An 8206-nucleotide genomic window follows, 5' to 3' on the forward strand; every position below is an offset into this window, starting at 1 on the left:
TATGGAGAACAAAAAGAGGGTTACTGGAAAGGTTGTGGGGGAGGATGGGCTAAGTGGGTAAGGGGCATTAAGGAATCTACTCCTGAAATCATTGTTGTACCATATGCTAACTAACTAGGATGTAAATTAAAAAAATAAATTAAAAAATGGTTAAAAAAAAGAAACACAAAAAAAAGATAAAAAGCTTCTGAACAGCAAAGGAAACATTCAACAAAGCTAAAAGGCACCTGATGGAATGGGAGAAGATATTTGCAAATGACATATTGGTTGGTATCCAAAATCTGTAGAGAACTTACCAAACTGAACACCCAAAAAACAAATAATGTACTGAAGAAATGGGCAAAAGACATGAATACACACTTTTCCAAAGACATCCAGATGGTAACAGACCCATGAAAAGATGCCCAACATCACTCATCATCAGGGAAATACAAATCAAAACCACAATGAGATATCACCTCACACCTGTCAGAATGGCTAAAATTAACAACTCAGGAAACAACAGATGTTTGTGAGGATACAGAGAAAGAGGAACCCTTTTTAACTGCTGTTGGGAATGCAAACTGGTGTAACCTCTCTGGAAAACAGTATGGAGGTTCCTCAAAAAACTTAAAAAATTACCCTATGACCCAGCAATTGCACTACTAGGTAATTATCCACAGGATACAAAAATGCTGATTCGAAGGGGCACATGTACCCCAATGTTTATAGCAATGTCATCAACAAGAGCCAAATTATGGGAAGTCCGGGCGGCTGGCCGGGCCATCCGAGTGTCCATGGGGCTCCAAGTCCCCGGCCCCACCCGCCCTCAGTTGTGGTCAGACTCCTCCTCCTCCGCTTCACGAAGCCACTTGAAGAAGGCTGTGACAGATTTAAGGCTACGCCCTTGCCCTGTTGCTCAGCGGGGTCCTTGCTACTCTCCCAGCTATAGAAGGCCTCCTCTTCCACCATGTCCTCGTCGTACAGCGCATCAAAGAACATCCGAAGCAGGCTGGCGGGCTGTTCTAAGGTCACTACAAGGGCCTGGAGGGCGTAGAGCGCCTGCAACTCCTTCTGTTCATCACATAAGTATTTCTGTAGCAGTTTCGCTCAAGCTTTCAGCACCGCCACATCCACTCGGAGGGGCGTCTCAAAGAGAACTGCAGAAGAACTGCAAGAACCAGTGTGTTGGATGCTACCTGCTGCTGACTCAGGTTGGCCTCTATCCGGTCAAACACCCGCTGGTTCCTGCTGCCCTCCTGCAGCAGCTTCTCCAGCTGTCTGCCCAGCTCCTCAGAGGAGAGCATCCTCTGGCCAGGGGCTTCAGACTCCTCGCCCAAGGTGTACTCCACCTTCTGTTCAGCGACGAATGCCCTGACGTCCTGGCCTTCAGGTAGAAATTCTTTCCAGCTGAGTCCAGCTTCTCGCCCCAGCATCCCCACCTTTTTGGGACCCATGCTTTTACACAGAAGCCCCAGGATCTCCAGCAACAGAGAAGCAGCTTTGCCCAGGGGTCTCAGAGGTTTTGTAATCTCCCTGAACAGCTCCCCCATGGGTCCTCCACCTTCCTGCAGAATGGGCGTCATGAGTGCTGCTCGGTAGAGCCACACATGGGGGGTGTGTGTCAATTTCCATGTCTTCAGCCAATTCTAGGATGTCATACAAACCTTGGTAGTACCGAGCAGTGGAGAGGTGCCCGGCAAAGAGCAGCTGGTGCAGCAGCCGCCCCATATGCCCACGAGGGATGGTGCTGCGCTCCAGTGCCGACTGGATGCCATGCGGCACAAAGGTGAAGAGCAGGGCTGTACGCACTGCGCTGCCTCCTTCATGTCATTGAGTTGGAGATATTCTTCAATAATGGCCTTGGATTTCTTTTTCCAGCTCTTCCTCAGAGAGCGCAGCCTTTGGGGGGCTCGCCGGGGGCAGGGTGGCTTCTCGCTTCACAGCATCCCGCCCACGGTCCCGATCCTCCGTGAGGCTAGCTGCCTTGCGCGGTCACTCAGGCTGGGAGGGCCGCTCTCTACTCCGCTCTTCCTCTTCCTGGCTGAAGCTCCGCTTGGTGGCAGGTGTCCGAGAGCGATCGAGCCGGTCTCCACGCTCACTTCCCCGTTCACTCCGCTCTAGGCGGTCTCCCCGGTCCCCAGCTTTCTCACCTCTTTCCCGGCTCAAGCTACTCCTCTGTACCACACGTCTGCTATCTGTGTTTTCTGTAGGTACTGCTTGTTGAAGGGCTGAGAAGCCGTTCAAGGTACTAGTAGCTGGATGAGCAGCTGCTGGTGCTGCGTCAGAGGGCTTGGCCCCTGAGCCTCCACTGCTGCCCTTGCCGCAGCTCGATCGCCCGCCAGGTGCAAAGAGCTGGTTGTGAGAATCAATGGAGCCAGGCTTCGTGATCTTGGTGAGCCGTGAGGTGTCAGCAGGTGTCAGCAAGGCTGCCCTTGCCAATGGGGACAGTGTTCCAGCCACCATCATCCACAAGTGGGAGGCCTCGGCTAATAGGTGGGCCTGGAGGGCCACCCCGACACTTGTCGCTGCCCTTGGCCATTAGCTGCTGCGCTTTTACATGCTCCCGGTGCTCCTCCATCTCAGCCTCCTTGTGGATCTGGTCTTGCAGCATGGTCTTGGGACCCTGGTCCCCACGGCGTGGCACCCAATTGCTCCGTCGCAGATCCAGCACGTCTTGCAGCATAAAGCGGATTCGGGATGAAGTCTTCTTTTCCTTAATGATTGTTTCCGTCTGGTTGAAATACTGATCCATTCGGGGCTTGGCTTTTTCAAAGTCCAGATCTTTGCCAATGGTAGTGAGCAGACGACAAAGGCATTCAAGAGACTCTTCATCATGGTTCTTAAGTAGTTGAACCACACAGCCATGCGTTATTGCCTCCGTTAACATCTTCAGCTTAAACGACTCCCCAATAAACTTGATATTCCCTAACGAGCGCCGCCAGGCTATGTCTCGAGCCTCTTCCAACTCTTCCTTCAGGCGTCCTCGTTCTTCTGCCGTAGCAGCTTCATCCATTTCTTTTTGCTTCTTCTCAAAAACCTCATCATCATCTTTGTCTTTCTCAAACTCCTTCTGACATGGATTCAACAATAGTTTTCGAAAGTTCACAGTCACTGTTGGCTTTTCTGTAGTGGGCACTTTCAGCCCCATGAGGCAGCGGCACATGTTGGCAAAGGCCACAGAGAAGCTGGGCTCTGAAATGGCCTTGTCGAAGATGAGGTCAATGAACCCTTTGAGGCGTTCCTCAGTGTCGATGGTCCGCTGTGTCACCTACTTCATCAGCTGCTGGAACATCTGGGGTGTCAGCTTATTCAGTATGGAGCGCACCCTGCGGAACAGGTCCTGGGTTTTGCTTCCATCAGCATCCTCTTCCCCTCGATCCTTATCAGTAGCTGTCCGCTTGCTGCTGGGTTTTTTAAAAGTTTTTATTTATTTATTTGAGAGAGAGAGATAGAGAGAGAGATTGAGAGAGAGAGCGCAAGCGGGGAGGGGTGAGAAAAGGGGGACAGAGGATCTGAAGCAGGCACTGCACAGAGAGCAGAAAGCCTGATGTGGGGCTCAAACTCATGAACCATGAGATCGTGACCCGAGCTGAAGACAGATGCTTAACTGACTGAGCCACCCAGGCGTCCCTTTTTAAAGATTTTTTAAAAATGTTTTTTATTTATTTTGAGAGAGAGAGCGAGTATAAGCGACCATGAGTGGGGAAGGGGCAGAGAGGGGAGAATATCTCAATCTGGCTCTGTGATGACAGCACAAACTGTGAGATCATGACCTGAGCTGAAATCAAGACTAGGATGCTTAACCGACTGAGCCACCCAAGCACCACACTCCTATTACAATCTGACTTGGGTCAGTGAATGGGAAAAAAATCTCTGCTCCACAGAGTCATTCACAGAACCCAGGCTCCTGCCAAGCTGTGGCTTCACCATCCTCTGGGGCCTCAAATCCTCTACTGGATCCTGTGTATCTAATGGTAGGCCAAGGAGAAGAGTGAGTGTGGAGAAGAGAGGCTTATGTGCCAGGTTTTAGTCAGCCCCCAAAGAGGAGGCTTCTGCCACATTCCATTGGCCACAACTCAGTTCTCTGCCAGCCCATCCTACCAACTGCAAGAGAGCAGAGATCTGTGATCTAGTGGTGTGTCCTGGAAGAGGAGAAACTTGAACGTCGATAAGAACTAGCTTCTCTGCGCCACCCTCTGAACCCCAAGTTTTCTTCTGAACAGAAAAATTAGTAATTGCTATTTGCCAGCACTTTATGAGGATTGAATGAGTGTGGACATACAAGGTGTGGACATACTTGGTGAAGTGCTAATCAAATGCTAGTTATGAATACTCCTGGGTAATTTTGTCCCTTTACCTCTGCATTTCATCTGTGAAATGTGTAGATTGATATGCTTTCTGAAAATCCTTCCCAACCCTGAGATGCTTAGATTCTGTAGTTCTTTTAAACTTGCATCAAGCAAATGCCTCTCTGACTTTGCATTGGTGCCTTAGGATTCTACACATGATTCTACAACCCAGTCCCCCCACCCCCAAACCCTCCTTCACTGCTGTAATATTGCCCATGTTCTTTCGGAGTCATAACCTCATTCTCATCCCATGTTAATTCTGTTCGTTCTAACTGGATAAAAGATCATTTTTTGCCTTCCTGTTACATCAGCCAGTTCCAGCCTGCTAGATTTCTTAATTTCGGAAGAAACTTGTAGATGTGGGGAAGAGAACCTAAGAAAGCATTCACCAGATTTGAAATATTCAAAACACACATGATTACTTTAATCCTGTCTTGAAAGATCCTATGTAATAGTCATTTGGTTCAATCTAATTCCTTTGTCTGTGGTTGCCTTAGTTCTCTTAGCCCAGTGTCCCAGCTTTTTTGCTCCGGCTAAATTCCCTTTGCACAATTCCTGGGGGATGTCAGCGAGGGGAGGTCTGAATTCTCCTTTTTTAAAGGCTGATGAGGGGCTGATATGCCCCTCAGGAGTATTCTGGCTTCTAGGTCAGTCACATAAAGCAGAGGTAACTGGTCTACCTACTTCTATTCTGGGCCTTTCTTACCCTTCTCCAGACCACAGCCAGAGGGCTCCTTTCACATTTCAAATCTCCTATGACTCCTGTGGTTAAAACACTTTGCTGTATGTATTATACTTTTAAAAAATAGTACGTTTGATGTATATTATACAAATAACACAATGCACAGATGTTCAGTACAGTTTGAGGAGTTTTGATAACTGAATATGCCTGTGTGAAATCACCACCCCAAATAAGATATAAACATTTCTTTCTTTCTCTCTTTTCATTTCTTTTTGCCTCAGAAAGTTCTCTTGCCCCCTTTTTTTCAGTCATTGGCCCCCTGCCTAGCCTCTACTCCCAGAGGCAACCCCTTTCTGATTTTCATCACTACAGATTAGTTTTGCCTGGTTTTGGATTTGATACAAATATAATCACACGGTATGGACTTTTGTGCCTATTTTTACTAATGTAAGTTTTTTGAGAGTGTCCCATGTTGTTGTGTGTTCATTCCTTTAAATTAAGTATGAGTATATTCCACAGTTTATCCATTCTCTTGTTGATGGACATTTGGGTTGTTTTCAGTTTTAGGCTATTTTAAGGCTTTTATGGATATCTAAGTCCTCTGAGGATGTGAGTTTTCATTTCTCTTGGGTAAATACCTAAGAGTGGAATTGCCACCAAGTAACATGGGGTTCAGCAATCTAAAGATCCATTTAGGATGAAGACCCAAACCCTGCGTGGCCCTGATCACCTCTCTGCATGCACCCCCTTCTGCGTGCACCCCCTTCTCACTGAGCTTTGGTTCCTCTGTCCATGCTCTTCCCTCTGCCAGAAACACACTTCCTTCCCACAGCTGCCTACCTTCCAATCAGGTCATTCTTGTCATAGGCATTCACAGCTCTGTGTCTGTGATGCCCCAGAACTTACCAAGCCTGAAGTTTTATGTTTCTGGGCACAATCATTCGTTTACTGTTTGCCTCTCACTCAGCAGCAAGCTCCATGAGGGCAAGTTATCTACCCATTTTACTCACACAATGCCCCGCCTGGTTTCTAGCCTGTGCTAGCCTGTACTGAGCATCCAGTACTCATTGGTGGGTGAATGAATCATGGCCATTCTGTACCCACCACAGATTCTGTTCTCCACTTTGGTAAAAAGCCCTTTTGGTCAGCCAGAGAAGGAACTGTGCCCTCATCAGGGATTTTCCAACAGTCTGGACTCAGTGAGAGGGGGAAACACCCAGGCAATCAGTTGTGTTCAGGCTGCCTGACTCCCAGGAAAGAGAAAAGCTTGAATTTCAATCTTACTAGCTGTTGTCCTAAGCAGACCATTATCAAAACAAAATTCCTGCTTAAAGGGGCTTCTGATCCAAATAAGATAACAAGGCAACACAGGTAGCAAATACGCTACCTCGAACTAGACCAAAGGGGACTTGCTCCTGGTTTTGTTTCCCCTAGATTTTCTTTTTGAGCACCATGTCCTGGGGGCATTCTCAAGATGGCACTGGTTTTCTTGGAAGGCAGAAGTTTTTCTTGGTAGACAGGAAAATGAAGTTATTCCAGAAAATATTAGAGGACAAAGAACTAGGCGATGAAATTTACTTCTACATTGAAAAGCACCCCTGTGAGGTATTTTTACCGTTTGACTTGCCAGAGCAGAGATGCTGATAGCTAGGAAGGCTCGTTTCCCCAGTGTGGGCTGCGATTGTGAGCAAGGCCATTCAGGGGTGTGTTTAGGATACATTGTCACTCCCTCCTCCTCAGAGGCCCCAATACGAACGGTAATGATTACTATAACCTTACATTCCTTTCTATGATTCTGTATTTCTCGTGGGTGATTTCCTCCCCAGGTTGACTTCTCATCTGCCTAGAGTGATAATAACGAGCCGAGTAAATGGATACTCTTTCTTCTGTGAGTGTTTTGGCTTTGCAAAAAGAGTGCAGAAATGTGATCCTAGATAATGGGTATGGTACAGAAAGGACTAGAGGTATTCAAGAAAACAACCTGATTACTTTTATTGCCATTATTTTAGGAATCAGCAAACCTCTACAGAAGGAATTGAATATGCTCTCCTGTCTTTAAATGGGGGTGGGTGATTCTTCAGTTGAAGAGGATTTGAGGAAGTCAAAGGTGATAATATGCATTAGAAAGTCTGCCAGAAATATTTGTCAAGAAACTCAAGTGTTCATACCCTCCAATCTAGTAATTCCACTCGTAGACGTCTGTCCTGTAGAATTAATCATAGATACGGACAAGTGTCTATTACAAGGAGGATCATTGATGCCTTACTTATAATAGGGAGAAATTGGAAATGGTCTAAATGTTTAACAAAACCAGAATGGCTAAATAAATTCTCAGTTCTGCTTATTATAAAATATTATGATACTAAATCATGTTTGCAAAGAGATTTAATAACATGGGAAGATTCTCTGGCCAACTAATCTTTCACAAAGTAGGAAAGAATATCCAATGGAATAAAGACAGTCTCTTCAGCAAGTGGTGCTGGGAAAACTGGACAGCGATATGCAGAAGAATGAACCTGGACCAGTTTCTTACACCATACACAAAAATAAACTCAAAATGGATGAAAGACCTAAATGTAAGACAGGAAGCCATCAAAATCCTCGAGGAGAAAGCAGGCAAAAACCTCTTTGATCTTGGCCGCAGCAACTTCTTACTCAACACGTCTCTGGAGGCAAGGGAAACAAAAGCAACAATGAACTCCTGGGACCTCATCAAAATAAAATCTTCTGTAAAGCGAAGGAAACAATCAGCAAAACTAAAAGGCAACAGACCAAACGGGAAAAGATATATGCAAACGACATATCAGATACAGGGTTAGTATCCAAAATCTATAAAGAACTTATCAAACTCAACACCCAAAAAAACAAATAATCCAGTGAAGAAATGGGCAAAAGACATGAATAGACACTTCTCCAAAGAAGACATCCAGATGGCCAACCGACACATGAAAAATGCTCAACATCACTCATCATCAGGGAAATACAAATCAAAACCACAAGGAGATACCACCTTACACCTGTCAGAATGGCTAACATTAACAACTCAGGCAACAACAGATGTTGGTGAGGATGCGGAGAAAGAGGATCTCTTTTGCACTGCTGCTGGGAATCCAAGCTGGTGCAGCCACTCTGGAAAACAGTATGGAGGTTCCTCAAAAAACTAAAAATAGAACTACCCTATGACCCAGCAATT

General features: G+C 46.3%; 1 pseudogene; it reads right to left on the reverse strand.

Annotated features, from left to right (window-relative positions):
• Positions 1-760: 760 nt before the first annotated feature.
• Positions 761-3394, reverse strand: LOC101089784 (annotated as a pseudogene).
• Positions 3395-8206: the final 4812 nt, after the last annotated feature.

The sequence above is a fragment of the Felis catus genome, chromosome B4, assembly GCF_018350175.1.
Source record: "Felis catus isolate Fca126 chromosome B4, F.catus_Fca126_mat1.0, whole genome shotgun sequence".
Classification (NCBI taxonomy): domain Eukaryota; kingdom Metazoa; phylum Chordata; class Mammalia; order Carnivora; family Felidae; genus Felis; species Felis catus.